Genomic DNA, 14,903 nt, shown 5'->3' on the forward strand with positions numbered 1-14,903 from the left:
ATAGTTGCCTGCAATCTTTCTGGAATTGACTGTTAAGCAACAAAATGTATAATAAATATATGGTCGAAGGCTTTCACGGCCGGAATCACTGGGGTGCTGTGTGGTTTCCAGGCTGTATGGCCGTGTTCTGGCAGCATTCTCTCCTGACATTTCACCTGCATCTGTGGCTGGCATCTTCAGAGGATCTGATAGTTGGAAAGGAAAGCAAGTGGAGTATATATACCTGTGAGTAAAGGTCAATAGGTGAGGGCATCTGAATAGGAGTGGCCTGGCAAGTGAGTAACAATGAAGTGTAGCATGTGAGTAACAAAAGAGATAGCAAGGTCAATAGGTGAGGCATCTGAATAGAAGTAGTCTGGCCTTTGTTCCCTTTGCCTGGAAACCACACAGCACCCTATAATAAATATGTTTGTATATACTCATGACTATATTTTGATAGTATACATAAATGCTACATAATACATAAAGTGCCTGTTAATGAAAGCCATTAAAACAAGTAACACAAACATTCATACTCATAAATACATAAAAAGTAGATAATAAATATATTCATAAATAGATCATAAATATACTTTAAAATATTACTAATACAGCCATTAAAATTCATTGCAAAGATAGAAAACATTCACATGTATTGCTGATATAACATTCTCTGGTCTCTACCGGGCTTGCTCAATGGCAATGAAATTCTATGTTGCTGGTTGTCCGAACCTTGGTAAGCTACATATATCCACAACTTCCATCCTCCCTTTTCCCACTTCCTATCTCTCTAGCGGTGTATTAAAGGTGGCTTTTTCTCTTACAGATCCTGGCAATACTTGGAATACCTGAATCAGCATTTGCCAACAATTTGATTGAATTTTAAAAATGCATGGAAATAAAACCTAAGCATCTTGGTAATTCTACATGTAGCATAAACTCATAAAAAGCTGGACCACGCTACATTTGAGTTGAGTCCCCAGGATTGTGTAGTTCTTAGCTTAAAGATCCACTTATATTCTATCTGAAGAAGATGCTTCCTAATATTCATCTTTTTAAAGGGGCTGGGATCATTTTTATATAGCACATAAAATGTAATGTTTTCAGTGTGATTTGCTTCAGTAAGATGAATAGTTCATTTTAGGGGCCCATATAGGTGGTGTTCAGGTCCCCTCACTTCCAGACGTTAGCAGTGCCATTTTGAATGCTCATGGTCTTTTATCTTAGGGTGTTTTTTTTTCTTGGGAAGGTTACACATTCAGATGATCTAGCATTCCAGTTTGTGCCTTCAAGTCTTTTTTCCAGCAGCAGATTGCATAAGGATGGAAACACTGAATAAATGCTGCTGAAATTTTTATTTATTTTTATTACATTTTTATCCTGCCCTTTCCCAGAAGGCTCAGGGCAGGTTACATAATAATCCATGCCATGAACTGGTTGTGATGGGTTTTCCAGGCTGTGTGGCTGTGGTCTGGTGGATCTTGTTCCCAATGTTTCACCTGCATCTGTAGCTGGCATCTTCAGAGGTGTATCACAGATGAAAGTCTGTTACACAGTGTCCAGTGAGAAGGGAATGCTTAGTGGGGTATATATTGTCCATGTCCCAGGGTAGGGAATCAATCAGTAAGTGTTTGGGTGGAACTTGTTATGCAAGGATGTGGTTGATAGTATTGTATTGCGGGGTGGGGTTTATCAGTCCAGGGTGTGATTCACATTTTCATGCCCTGCAGCAGCAGCAGTATTGGTGAATTCAAATCCACGATCACACAGCCAGGAAAACCCACCACAACCAGTTGAATCCGGCCGTGAAAGCCTTCGACAATACCTTGCCTTGAAGTTCATACTGTTACAAAACTGTGACAGTGTCCTGCACTCAGCAATGTTTGGCCTCAATTCAACAGTGCCTCTGAAAATTAGCAGTACAACAAGCACAGAGGATTCTATATGAAGAACACTAAAACACTTCCAGTTCTGCAGTGCCAGCCTGAAGCTGCCTTTTGCTAGGACACAGTCTTGGTCCCAGCTTTGGCTAGTGGTAGCTAGGTTTGGCGATTTGGTTTGGCTGAATCTGATTCAGGCAATTCGGCTGATTCAGCTGATTCAGGCAATTTGGCTCAAATTCAAGCAGCCCAAATCCAAGCCGAATCCGAATCCATTTGAATGCCCAAATCTGAATAGCGATTTGGGCATTCAAATCGATTCCGGGGGAGGGGAATTTGGTACTTCATCTGGAGCCATTGCAGCTCATACAGCACTGGTCGAATACGGTCCTCCATGGTTCCAGTGAGGACCTATGCAGCTATATTTTGAACCAGCTAATGCTTCCAGATCAGTATCAAGGGCAGGTACTGCCTCGCCAGGCTGCTCATTCAGCCAGGCCAAGAGGCACCCTCCAGAGGCTCCACCGGTTGAAGTAGCAGCCTGGCGGAGCTGCAGCAGGGCGCCCCTCAACCCCGCCCAACCAGGCTGCCCAGGACTGCCACCACCGACTAAGGTAAGTGGGGCGCACCGGGGGGGGGGTGCCCAGAGCAAGTGTCCCGGGCACCATTTTCCCTCCCTATGCCTCTGCACACAGATGAAGCTTCTTTCGAAGAGTCAAGAATACATTCCAGAGAAAAATCATCAAAAACCCTAGACCTCAAATAAAAAACTCCAGAAAATACCAAAAATCAACTCTCCAGAAGGCAGCAAGAAAATGGATAACAATATAAGAAAAAAAACTGGAGTTTTTTTCATATGTGATGAATTTGTAAAAAGATAAGAAAATGTTAGATACTAATTAATGCAAAGACCCCTCTCCCCCCAAAAAAACACATCAAGGATTAAATAAGTCCCAAATGTATTGGTGTTATGGCTGAGACAATGAGAACCCTACAAATGAGCATTCCATTCTGTTGGTGGCTTGGCTTGCTGTGATATAGAATGCTTGACCTGTATTCTGAAGTTACGCTTCATGAACCAAGTTTTGCAAAAATAGATTATTTTCTAACTTTTGAAACATTATTCCATGCTTCTGAGTGTGGCTCGGAAACACATAAGACTCACATATATGATAACATATATGTAGGATGACAGCCAGCCAGTGTGCTGTAGTGGCTAATATATTGCGCTATATTCTGAAAGATCCAGATTCATTCAAATCTCTGTCCCACCATGGGAGCTTGATGAGTGATCTTGGTCCAGTTGCGTACTCTCAGCCTAACTTGCCTCACATGGCTTTTGTGAGGATAAAATGGAGGAGAAGAAACCAGTGTAAACTGCTTTGGGGAACCACTGAGGAGAAAGGTAAAGTATAAATAAAATAAATATTGTTTTGGGAATTGTGCAGGATTATGCATCAATTGAAAACTGATTTTAATATTCTTTCACACTGTATTTTTTTGTTTTTAGGTAAACATGTCTGTTGAGTAGCATGAAGATCATCTCATTTATAATGATGATCATGATGAAACAGAAGAAGAAAGAAGATAAACTTTGCTTTGTGATCTTTTCACAAGTGATTTCCCCCCCTAAAGTTAGTGAGCTTTTCTAGCCATTTCCCTCAGCATTTAATTCACTTGCTTTAAATTCATTGGAAAATGCCTAGAACTCTGTTTGGGTTTCTAAGGCACATTTTGAAAACTTTTTTTTACAACCTCCCCCCACCGCATTGGAGGCTTCCCCCCTCCATTTGGTTTTGTTTCTTTTAAGCCAGCCACAGTCAAACTTTGTTTCCATTCACTGGGAAATCACATCATGAATTTTAAACCTGGCAAACCCAGCAGCTCTCTTCCCCTCCTTCTGCAACCTCTTCCGCTTCTTCCCTGCTTGAAAAGGAGACAGGCCTGGGTTTAAAAGTTTATTTGAGCTTTGATTATGTGTATCTGCGAATGCATGTTAATTAGCTTTTACAATGCATCCTTGTGAGACACCAGAGAATGCAGACTTGGGCTGTGGGGGCTTTTTGTTCTCAAGTAATTGTGATGGTGAAGGGGAGCTTGCTCTAATTAATTTGGTTAGTGTATGTTTTTGGTGAGGGAGGAAAGGGGGTTGGTGATTTATAGTGCAGCACTTTTATTCTCTTTAACAAGCAAACTCCAAAGTACATATAACCATATTATCACCAGTAGGTAAAAGAATGAATGCTTGAGCCAGGGATAGCACCTCCTGTCCTTTTCTGTCCTATTGCAAGGCTGGTTTCTGTGGGATGACAGCCTTTTCAATGCCATGCTTCTTTGCCTTCCTGCAATCCTGTATGCATCGCATGTCTGAATAACCATGACACTTTTTCTTCTTCTTATTGCTTCAACCTAATCCCAAAAGAATGCCCAATAGATTCAAGTCCCTTCTGGCTTCCCCGGTAGTTGTTTTGCAAGGCAAGGCATACTAAATTTTAAAAAGATCAACAGTAACAAAGGGACACCTGAGTCTCAGAAGAAAATGTTTACGTGGCATTTTAATCTATATATATAAAAATGGAACCATGCGTTTGTTGCTTCGAGAATAACCCTGCACCTGCTGGCCCAAATGCTCTGAAAATTTCACAGTCACTTACTCATTCCCCCGACTGTGTTCTTACGTACCTCCCGCTGTCAGACAACACACCTGAGGCAGGTAAAACAGTACATAGGCAATAACTTGAGTGGATGTGAAACACATACACACGTTGCCGCGTGAGATGTCAGGTGGGGTCCCCCCCCCTCACATGCAGGTACCTTTCACTCTCTGTGCCTCACCCATTACTACCACACAACACACTACTCTCATGCACATTCAGCGCAGGGAGAGGGAAGGGACAGAGGGGGAGGCATGCAAAGGAAGAGAAGTGAGGGAGGGGACAGAGAGTGAGGGGTGGCATGTAAGGGAGGGGAGGGAGCAGGCCCAGCATCTGGATATGACCCACCCATCCTAGCAGAGGGAGACGGAAGGGAGGGAAGGGAAGGGGTGGCATGCAAGGGAAGAGAGGGTGGGAGAGGGAAGGAATGGAGGGGGAGGCATGCAAAGGAAGTGTCCTCTGTATATTGTTTATTAGATGATCTATTCTATATTATTATTTTATATGATATTTTATGTAATCGTATTATATAACGATGGGTGAGCCATTACTGTGTTGTCGTAGTCAGTCTCCATGCTCCTAGGGGTAGGTGACAGACTACAGGACATGAATTCAAGGTTGGCTCCATCTCTTGTTTTATCTCTGATTTTTTCTCATCAGATTAGTAGTATGGTGAAAACAGTTTTAATTGGAAAAGTGAGATGGAGGGAAGAATCAACCTGCTCCTTGTACACCTACTTTGTTCTTATTCACCACCATCTCCCATAGCTGTTTGCAGGGTTAAAACTTGAATGTAATGCAGCCCAAAGAAATATAGAAAATAATTCAGCCAATCCAGATAGAAAATTCAAATTAAAAGCATAGGAAATGTCATAGGTACACACAGTGTTTTCTGTTTTACCAATAGGGAAGAAACATCTTGGATAATTTGATATACTGTATGAATAGGATCCAGGTAAGCAAAATAATCTATATTCATCAAGGGGAGGATCCTGCTTGGAATGTCATTTTCTATCTAGTACAAATTTAACTGCTGTTAAAAAGAAGGAAAACAGAAGAGTGTGTGTGTGTGTGTGTGTGTGTGTGTGTGTGTGTGTGTGTGTGTGTGTGTGTGTGTGTGTGTGTGTGTGTGTGTGTGTGTGTGTGTGTGTGTGTGTGTGTGTGTGGAGTGCTGTCAAATTGAAGCCAACTTATGCTATCCCTGTGAGATTTTCAAGGCAATAGAGCTGGTTAGCCATTGCCTTCTCTGCATAGCAACCCTGGTATTCCTTGGTGATTTGCCGTCCAGGAACTAACCAGGGCCAACCTTGCTTAGCTTCTGAGACCTGTCACATATTTAATCATACCTTTAGCAGTTAGTTTCCTTTGCTCATCTGACGCTTCTTGGAGACTGTAGAGCAAACTTCTTATTGGGAAGATTCCTGAATATTGAGATCAATAAGACCTTACAAGAATGCATTGATAATGGTTTGTTAACAAAAGTATAATAAAATGCATCAGGAATGAATCTGTATGTGTGAATTATGTATGCTTCACTTCTCGCTATAATAGTTATGCTCTGTGCTGGTATGGCTGATTACATAGTTCTATGCATAGTGGGAGAGAGTTGCCTTAAACCCCTTCACCAAGCCAGCTTACTGACCCTGACTACATAACTACCAGCCATCCACCCAGTGGCATAACTCCCAGATCTGCCCACATTCAGCACCCACAGGTTCCATACACTTGGCCAGTGTCATAGCTGCAATAGGGACATCTGGGGACAAACAATCTGGGCATGCCCCGTTGAGTCATGCGGGGGGGATGGAAAATCAACCCCCACACTTCAGGCTGAGAGGCAGTCCTTGGCCTCCCAGGGATGCACAAAACTAGCCTCCTCCTTGGTGCACTGGTACAGCCCCGCTCAGCACATCCCTCTTCAGGAGGAGCAGGCTGGCATGGCAAGGAGGAGGCTGGGATGGCGTGTTCTTCTCTCGATGTGTCCCAGGGATGCGCCAATCCAGTCTCCTCCTTGGCACGCTGGGCCAGCCCTGCTCCTCCTGGAGAGGGACACGCTAAGCGGGCTGGCCCGGTGCGCCAAGGAGAAGGCTGGATCTACGCGTCCCAGGAATGTGCTGAGAAAGGGATGCACCATCATAGCCTCCTCCTTGGCATGCCAGGCCAGCCCCACTCCTCCTAGAGAGGGATGCGCTGAGAGAGGGACGTGTCACCCCAGCCTCCTCCTTGGCATGCCAGGTAAGTGGGGCATTGGTGTGGGGCATGGGGGGGCAGAGCAGGGGCCCATGGGGGCAGAAAACATGGAGTCCATCCCAGGCTCAGAAAACATGGAGTCTATCCCAGGCTCAGTTTCCCCCAGCTACGCCTCTGCACATGGCTGAAAATACTTGTAAACAAACTGCTAAAGGTTTGATTAGATATGTGACAGATGCCTTAAAAATTAACCATACTAGTATATTTTTCTTTGAAGGACAGATTTAGATTCCGAGAACTGTTTAGGGGATGGTTAAACAGCTCCTTCCCAGAGCTGCTTTCTGGATGTGATTCAGCTCTTATCACTCATATGTTTAAGGTTTTAAACATAAAAATGTTTGGTTGTGGCTGTCTTGCATCATGTTTAATTAAAGCCTGAGCCATAGGCTGCAGTACTGCAAACAAAGTTCTGCTCACAACCTGAATCTGACCCCAACAGACATTGATTTCAGGAAGCCAGCTCAAGGTTGACTGAGCCTTACATCCTGAAGTTGGTAAAATGAGTACCCAGCTTGCAGGGGATAAAGTGTGGATGACTGGGGAAAGCAATGGCAGACCACCCTCTAAACATAGTCTGCTTAGGAAATGTTGTGATATGACATCTCCCATGGGTCAATAATGATCTGGTAATGACCTAGTGCTTGTACAGGGAACTTACCTTTACCTTTTAAAGACATATGTTTAGTGCATCTAAGCGCCTGTACTCCCACAGTTCAATAACCAAGTGAATGTTATGAGGGACTTCTGCTGAGATTTGGGCTCTTCTGTGCTCCCTGGCTAGAATTTAAGGATTGCAGAACATTTAACAAACAAGATTAATTTTGCTATAGGACCACTGGTTAGTAGTGAGAATTAATAAAAAAAATCTTTGTGAACATACTGATTCATCTTTCTTTGCTGCTGCTGTATTAAGGCATATGTTCTCAACTAATTAAAGGACAACTTCAGCACTCTGTTAAAAAGAGATCATGGTAAACTGGTTAGCTAAACTTAATTTCTACAGTATGTCTGCTGCCACCTGCAGGCCTTTTGTAGAAAGGCAAGGGACAAGGTCGAACTGGAAATTGGACTGCTTGGGCTTAAGCAGAAATCTCAAGAGACATGGATTTTTCTCTGCTCAACTGTTTGCCTGCTTACTTGTCATATCTAAGAGAATATACGTCATGAGGGCTTTTGTTGCTCCATCCTATAGTCATCGGCCAGTACAAAGGGCAAGGTGCAGCATATTGAAATAAGAATGTCTGTATGAGCCAGTGTTAGAGGTATTTAGTCAACTAGTATTTATAGTTTCTGTGAAAAGCTGTCATTTTTCTTTCCACTTTCCAGAATGCCAAACAGTGTGTGCCAAATGGTATAACCTGATACCAGCTCCGCCTATTAGCATTTATAATTTAAAATCTGCTCAGCGTTCTAAAATCTGCTCAGCATTCTATAGAGCATTGGTCCCTAACTTTATTGGAGTGATGATCCACACGTTCAAATTTACTTGACATGGTGACACATTAATTTATTGTCACGTGAATTTTGGATCATAGGTTTTGTCAGTCACTGTTTTCATGTATTTTAACTGCAAGTTTATGTATTTTATAACTGTTACTTACATTTAAGTTATACAAGCAAAACAATTACTTAATACACCTAGTGATGTTGAATTTGTTGAAACATTTATTGTGTTTATTTCAGTTAATAGTAGTAGTGTTGTTTTTTTAGGAAATTGTTCCCCGACATCCTCTGCACCCCCGTTCTCTGCTAGCTCCGTGGTATACCGAGGTGCTGTGTCAGATGAAACGGGAGCTCAGACACCTAGAGCTAGTGTGGAGGAAGTTTTATGATGAAGCTACGTGAACCTTTTAGGACATTTATGAAAGCCTATGAGGTGGTGATGAAGAGAGCGAAAACAGATTACTCCTTGTTGTAAGGGTTTCAATGGTGTTGATGGTAAAGTAACCTTGAGTGCATTCCACAGCCCGGGCGATGGGCCAGCTTCATCGGCGGAGACCTTATCTCTGCGCGGGAGATGAGGTCTCCGTTCCCATGGGAAGCAGGAAGGGGGATGGGATGAATAGAGTTATAACCTGTGCTTCTGGCGGGAAGTGTCATTCCTGCCACTGCGTGTACTTGAGCTTTCTAAGATGTCTTAATAAACGGTCTTTTTTCACCAAAGAGCCTTTTATTTCTGCTTCTATGGAATTCCTTACACTTGTCTTTTCTCATATCTGCTAGCTCCCACCCAGCACAATTATTTGATATCATTCAATCCTTGTCCTCTTTGAATGAGGGCACCAAAAATATTCAATTGGCTCATAGCTGTGAGGCTTTTATGAGCTTTTTCGCGGATAAAGTCATGTTGCTCAGCCATGACCTTCCTGCCACAGTTGAGGCAATAAGTGAACTGGGGGATCCATTGCTGTCTTTGGGTCCCATGTTGGACCAGTTTTCTCTGCTTGCTGAAGCTGATATCGACAAAATCCTAGCTGCTGTTAGACCTATGACTTGTCCTCTGGATCTGTGCCCCTCCTGGCTAATTCGGACTTGTTGAACATCATCAATCACTCCCATGAGCAAGGAGTGTTTCCAGATGGGTTGAAAGAGGCAGTAGTCCACCCACTCATTAAAAAAAATCTTTAGATCGTAGCGATCTGGCCAATTACCACCCTGTTTCGAATCTTTCACTTCTGGGGAAGGTAATTGAGAGAGGGGTGTTGGAGCAGCTTCAAGATTTTCTGGAGGACGCATTGGCTCTCGATCCCTTCCAGTCCATCTTCTATGCTGGGCATGGAACAGAGACTATCCTGATCACTGTCAAAGATACACTCTGCATGCAGCTTGACCAGGGTGGATTGACGCTGCTGGTGCTGTTAGATCTTAATGTAGCGTTTGATATGATCTACCACAATCCTTTGACCCACCGCCTGGCCGTTTCCGGGGTCCAGGGCATGGCCCTGCAATGGGTTGCCTCATTCCTCCGGGACCAGAGTCAGCAAGTGAGGGTTGGGGTTAGGGTTTCCCAGTGGTGCCCACTTCAATGTGGTGTTCCACAGGGGGCCCTACTATCCCCACTGTTGTTTAGCATCTATATACGACCCCTTGCTCAGTTGGGGTGGAGTTTTGGGCTGATCTGTCATCCATATGCTGATGACACTCAGTTTATTCTGTTGATGGGGAGGAGGCCGGTCACTACCCCTGCGGCTCTACAGCATTGTTTGAAGGCGGTTGCCAGTTGGTTGAAGCAAAGCAGGTTAAAACTTAATCCATCTAAGACGGAGGTCCTGTGGGTGGGTCGTGAAGGGGGAGGGGAGGGCTTTCAGCCACCGCCATTCAAGGGGGTTCCTTTATCATTGACCTCCTTGATTTGTAACCTGGGGGTCCACTTGGATTAATCTCTTTCTATGGAGACCCAGGTAGTCTGTATGGCCCAGATAGCATTTTTCTATCTGTGCCATGCGTGATGACTGGCCCCCTATCTCTCGCAGACCAACCTGGGCACTGTGATCCATGCTACGGTCCAGACTAGATTATTGCAACTCGCTCTATGTGGGCCTGCCCTTGCAGTTGATCTGGAAGTTGAAGTTGGTCCAGCATGCAGCGACGCAGCTCCTCCCAGGTAGCTCTACATGGGATGACATCTCTCCTGTGCTGCACCAGCTGCACTGGCTCCCAACAGAATACTGAATCACCTTCAAGGTATTGGTATTAATCTTTAAGGCACTCTGCGGCCTGGGGCCCTCATAACTGTGGGACCGTCTCTCCCCATATGTCCCCACACAGCCCCTACGTTCTGTAGAGGCTGATTTACTGGTGGTCCCCGGCCCCTCCATGAAACAGCTTGCCTCCACCCAGGCTAGGGCCTTTTGCGCCATAGCCCCTGTCCAGTGGAACTTGTTACCATCATCTGTTAGAGGCCTGCAGGACTTTGAACAATTTCGCAGGGTTTGTAAAACAGAATTATTCCACCGGGCTTTTGGAGGGGGCAGCCATTGATTGTGTGCCATCCCTATAACCTGTCATTTGTTCCATCTTATCCTGTATTTTTATTCTGTGGTTTGTACCATCTGGACCAATCCTGCAGAATGAAATGCTGTTTGCCATCTGTAGATTTTTGCATATTTTTACCATTTCAGTAATTTATACTTTTATGATATTTGATGAGGCTTTATATTGTGATGTTTTAGTATGATATTGTACATCGCCCAGAGCCCTTTGGGGTGGGCGATATAGTAAGTGTAATGAATGAATGAATGAATGAATGAATGAATGAATGAATGAATGAATGAATGAATGAATGAATAAATAAATAAATAAATAAATAAATAAATAAATAATCTGACTGCAGATTATAGCTTCATGAACCATAAAAATTATAGACACAGCAAATGGATCTTGTTGAACCTTGTAGGCTACCTGATTTATTTATTCTGTGGTTGTTTAAATTTAATGTAAATAAATAGTACCAATAATTAATGCATCTCTTCCATACCCCTGTCAGAATTCACTATCATTTGCATGTCTACTCAGAGTATGTTGAACAGGGCTTACTCCCAGGTAAGTGGACATAGGAAAGCCCATTGAATTAAATGGGATTTACTTCAAAGAAAACACAAAGAATTTGGGGGAGAGAGTAGCATCACCTAGGCATACAGAGATAGGGTTCCACCCAATTTACCTCTTCTCTGAAGTAGAGATTGAGAAAGCAAAACATGAAAATGAGTTTGGGGTTTACTTGGTTGCTCCCTATTTAGCTGAAAGTTTGTGTGCCACCCTGAGCCCAGCTTCTTGTTGGGGAGGAGAGGTTATAAATTTAATTATAAATCAACATATCAACAAGTTTTCTGCCCCACTTGAGGGAAAGACTGCTATAGAAAATATAGACATGAGGCCTTAAGATCAAACCTGCAACATCCTGATGAAAAGTTCTGGAGAACTCAAAAGCTGTTTTGTGTTATTTTTTATTAGTCCTGATAAAAGACTTTGCTGAGCTTTTGTTTTTAGTTCACATAACATATTATGATGAGGGGAGGGAGAGAAAGTAATCATGTAAATATTTCAGGTGATGGTTCCTTGTTTGTTTGTTTGTTTGTTTTAGAAATAATCATGTAAAAGAAAGATGCACCCAAACTGCAAACAAGGAACTATTGTATGCTACACTGATGCAATATCTGAGAGACCTGGGTTTGAATCTCTACTCGTGCCATGGAAACTCATTGGCCTTGGACCAGTCATACTCTTTCAGCCAAATTACCTCAAAGGGTTGTTGTGAGGATATAATGGAACAAAGGAGAACAGGGTAAGCTGCATTAAATCCCCACTGGTGACAAAGGCAGGGCACAGATGAATTAAATAAATACATACATAATAAAGAAACAAACTTTAATGAAACATCATGTGTAATATGTAATTTTCCCTACCACCTCCCCAACAAGTTCCTTATTTTGTAACCCTTAAAGTTACAATGTTAGGATAAGACGTGTAATGGCAGCAGTTTTGTGATGTCCAATTAAGTAATAACACAGGTAAGTACTTGGTCAGATAGCTTGATATCTGGACTTTTATTTAGTTAAATGTTTTTATTCTTAAGTTAAATATCTTTTACACAAATGGACAGTTCAGAAACCTGAGTTTTGAAGACTATGTAACATCTGCTCGTTGCACAGTTCAAAATGGCATTTTTATAAAGGGAACAAAATTGTTAAAAATTGAATTTTTCAGGAGGACACATAAAAGGGACAAAGGATGTTGTTTATAGCACTAGTTACTATTTGCATTACTAATTTTTACTGCATTCTTTTCTAATTTCTGTAATCAAGGATTTGCATGTGTGCCATTTCTTACACTTGCCGCCCCCCCCCCCGTTTGTAGATAAATCTGAAAACAGTTTTAAAAGGTGGTTTAAACACCCCAAAATAAAAAAGTAGTGCCTGCTATACCAGACAGTTGCATTCTATGGAGCTGTCCCAGTCATGGAACCCCATGATTGAAAAGAAGTTCAAACAGAATTCTGAGAATGACAGTTGGAGAGTTCTGACATTTGAGTTGACTTGAGACAGTCAAGTGAGAAAGAAATTAAGATACGAAGCTTGGAGACAAGGCTGTGAGCTGCAGTCTATCTGATAGTGGATTCTCCTTAGGAGTGAAAATGAACACATTTGGGGTATGGATCTGGAAGGATCCATAGCAAGTTATCTAGAGAAATAGCAAGGTTGACAGAGTGATCCCTAAGAGTTTAATGGGAAATATCTCTGATGAAAAGAGTGATTTCAGACTAGAGTAAACTGGAGAAGTATGTTAGTTCCTAACTCCTCCAACTTAAGAATCACTGTGTAAAAGAAGCTTAAGTTTAAGAAACAAACCAATGAGTGCCAAGGCAAATCTCTCTCAGTAGAAAATAATTTTTTTGAAACACTTGTGTATGAACCACCTTGCTACAAAAGTGATTGCAATATATATGTGAACATAACTATCTCAAGTTTCACAATTCTAGGAGGGTTTTTTGTTTCAAATGACATTTATGTTATGAAACTTTGCTAACCTAACTGTTAAATCCCCCCAGAAAGACAAATAAATTCTACTTCAAAAAGTTCTGAAGTGCCTTATATAGAAAATAAGTGTTATGTACCCCTTCCATCCCACATCTTAAATTACGCATCCAAGCCAGGATATTTATAAATACAATATATATGTGAGATATATTTTTGAGTTATATTAAGGCTAACAATATATATGGTGTGGTGCTGGATAAAATGGGCTAACAGCAAGCCTAAAGAATAGCAAACAGTCAGTAGAAAATAAATCTACTCATTTGCTCCTTGATGTCCACACCCAAGCCAGAGCTACAGTCAATAGAGTTGTAAATGCGAACTATCCCTTGAATTGAGATGCTGCAACCTTCCTTCCCTTCAGCTGTTCCTAAAATGTTCCCATCCCTGATTTAATCTCGCTGCCTCAGCTAAATTACAATAGCCAGAGACTCACTCTTCTGACCACCTATTCAAGGTGTTACTAATGTGATCAAGGAAAAAATTGGCTACCAACCCCTGGGTTTAGGACAATAGATAGAGATGCTAATTAGCTCAGCCCCTGCAACCCAGCACAGCTATAAGAAACAAAACCTAATCCAAAGGGTCTCTCTTTTCCGCCAAACTAGCGATCCACCCTATAAAAGCCCTGCTCACCTTAAGCTCATTGCTCATTTCTGACCTGAACCTCCCTTGGTCAAGTTGGTGTGAGACACGATATCGTCCTTCTCCAGGATCTCTGTGCTGGCATAGGCCCCTTCCGCACATGCAAAATAATGCATTTTCAAACCACTTTCACAACTGTTTGCAAGTGGATTTTGCTATTCCGCACAGCTTCAAACAGCACTGAAAGCAGTTTGAAAATGCATTATTCTGCATGTGCGGAATGAGCCATAGAGTCTCTGCCTTCTTCTTCGCCTGCTGCATTGGAACCATTAGGTAATGTATCACCCTGCTGCCTTCCCAATTCCCTCTCTATCATCCAAACCTATTTTTCTCACCTTTTTATATCTCTAGTAACTTGTGTGTATGTGCCTCCATATCTTTCTGTATGTGTGTTTGAAACCAAATTTATATAAACATTTTAAACTTGATTTGGACTCCTTGTGTTACTCTGCGGAATGCTCCATGCTATATTTCCCCATATACATAGTCTAAAAGATCCCCTCCCAGTCTGCCTCTCACATCGCCAAGTGAGCTATTTCCCCAAAGCATTGCCAAGCCGAGTTATTTTTCCCCATCGCTATTTTAAAGATATTCGTGTGCTGTTACACTCTTAGCAGCTGGTGGAGATTCCTTAAAAATACGTTCATAACCTGTTAAGCTGGGTAACAGAAGGCATCTGCCATAATTAGCGGTAACACTGTCATATTGTTATGCCAGAAGGGCAACTTGGGCTGGCTACTTAGACTCCCAGCTGGAAAAGGGAGGAATTTCAGGAGACAAGAGACTTTGAATTAATTAATTAATGTTCTAGTAGCAAAGAAGGAGAACTGGCTAACAGAGAAATCATACTCTTTTTTATAAACAAGACTATGTGAAAAAAAACCTTTTCAATACATTGCAGACGGTGCAGGCCTACGTCATTACCATGATTGATACTGTGTGAACTACGTTTCAGTCAGCAA

Source organism: Sphaerodactylus townsendi, linkage group LG02 (genome assembly GCF_021028975.2).
Source record: "Sphaerodactylus townsendi isolate TG3544 linkage group LG02, MPM_Stown_v2.3, whole genome shotgun sequence".
Taxonomy (NCBI): domain Eukaryota; kingdom Metazoa; phylum Chordata; class Lepidosauria; order Squamata; family Sphaerodactylidae; genus Sphaerodactylus; species Sphaerodactylus townsendi.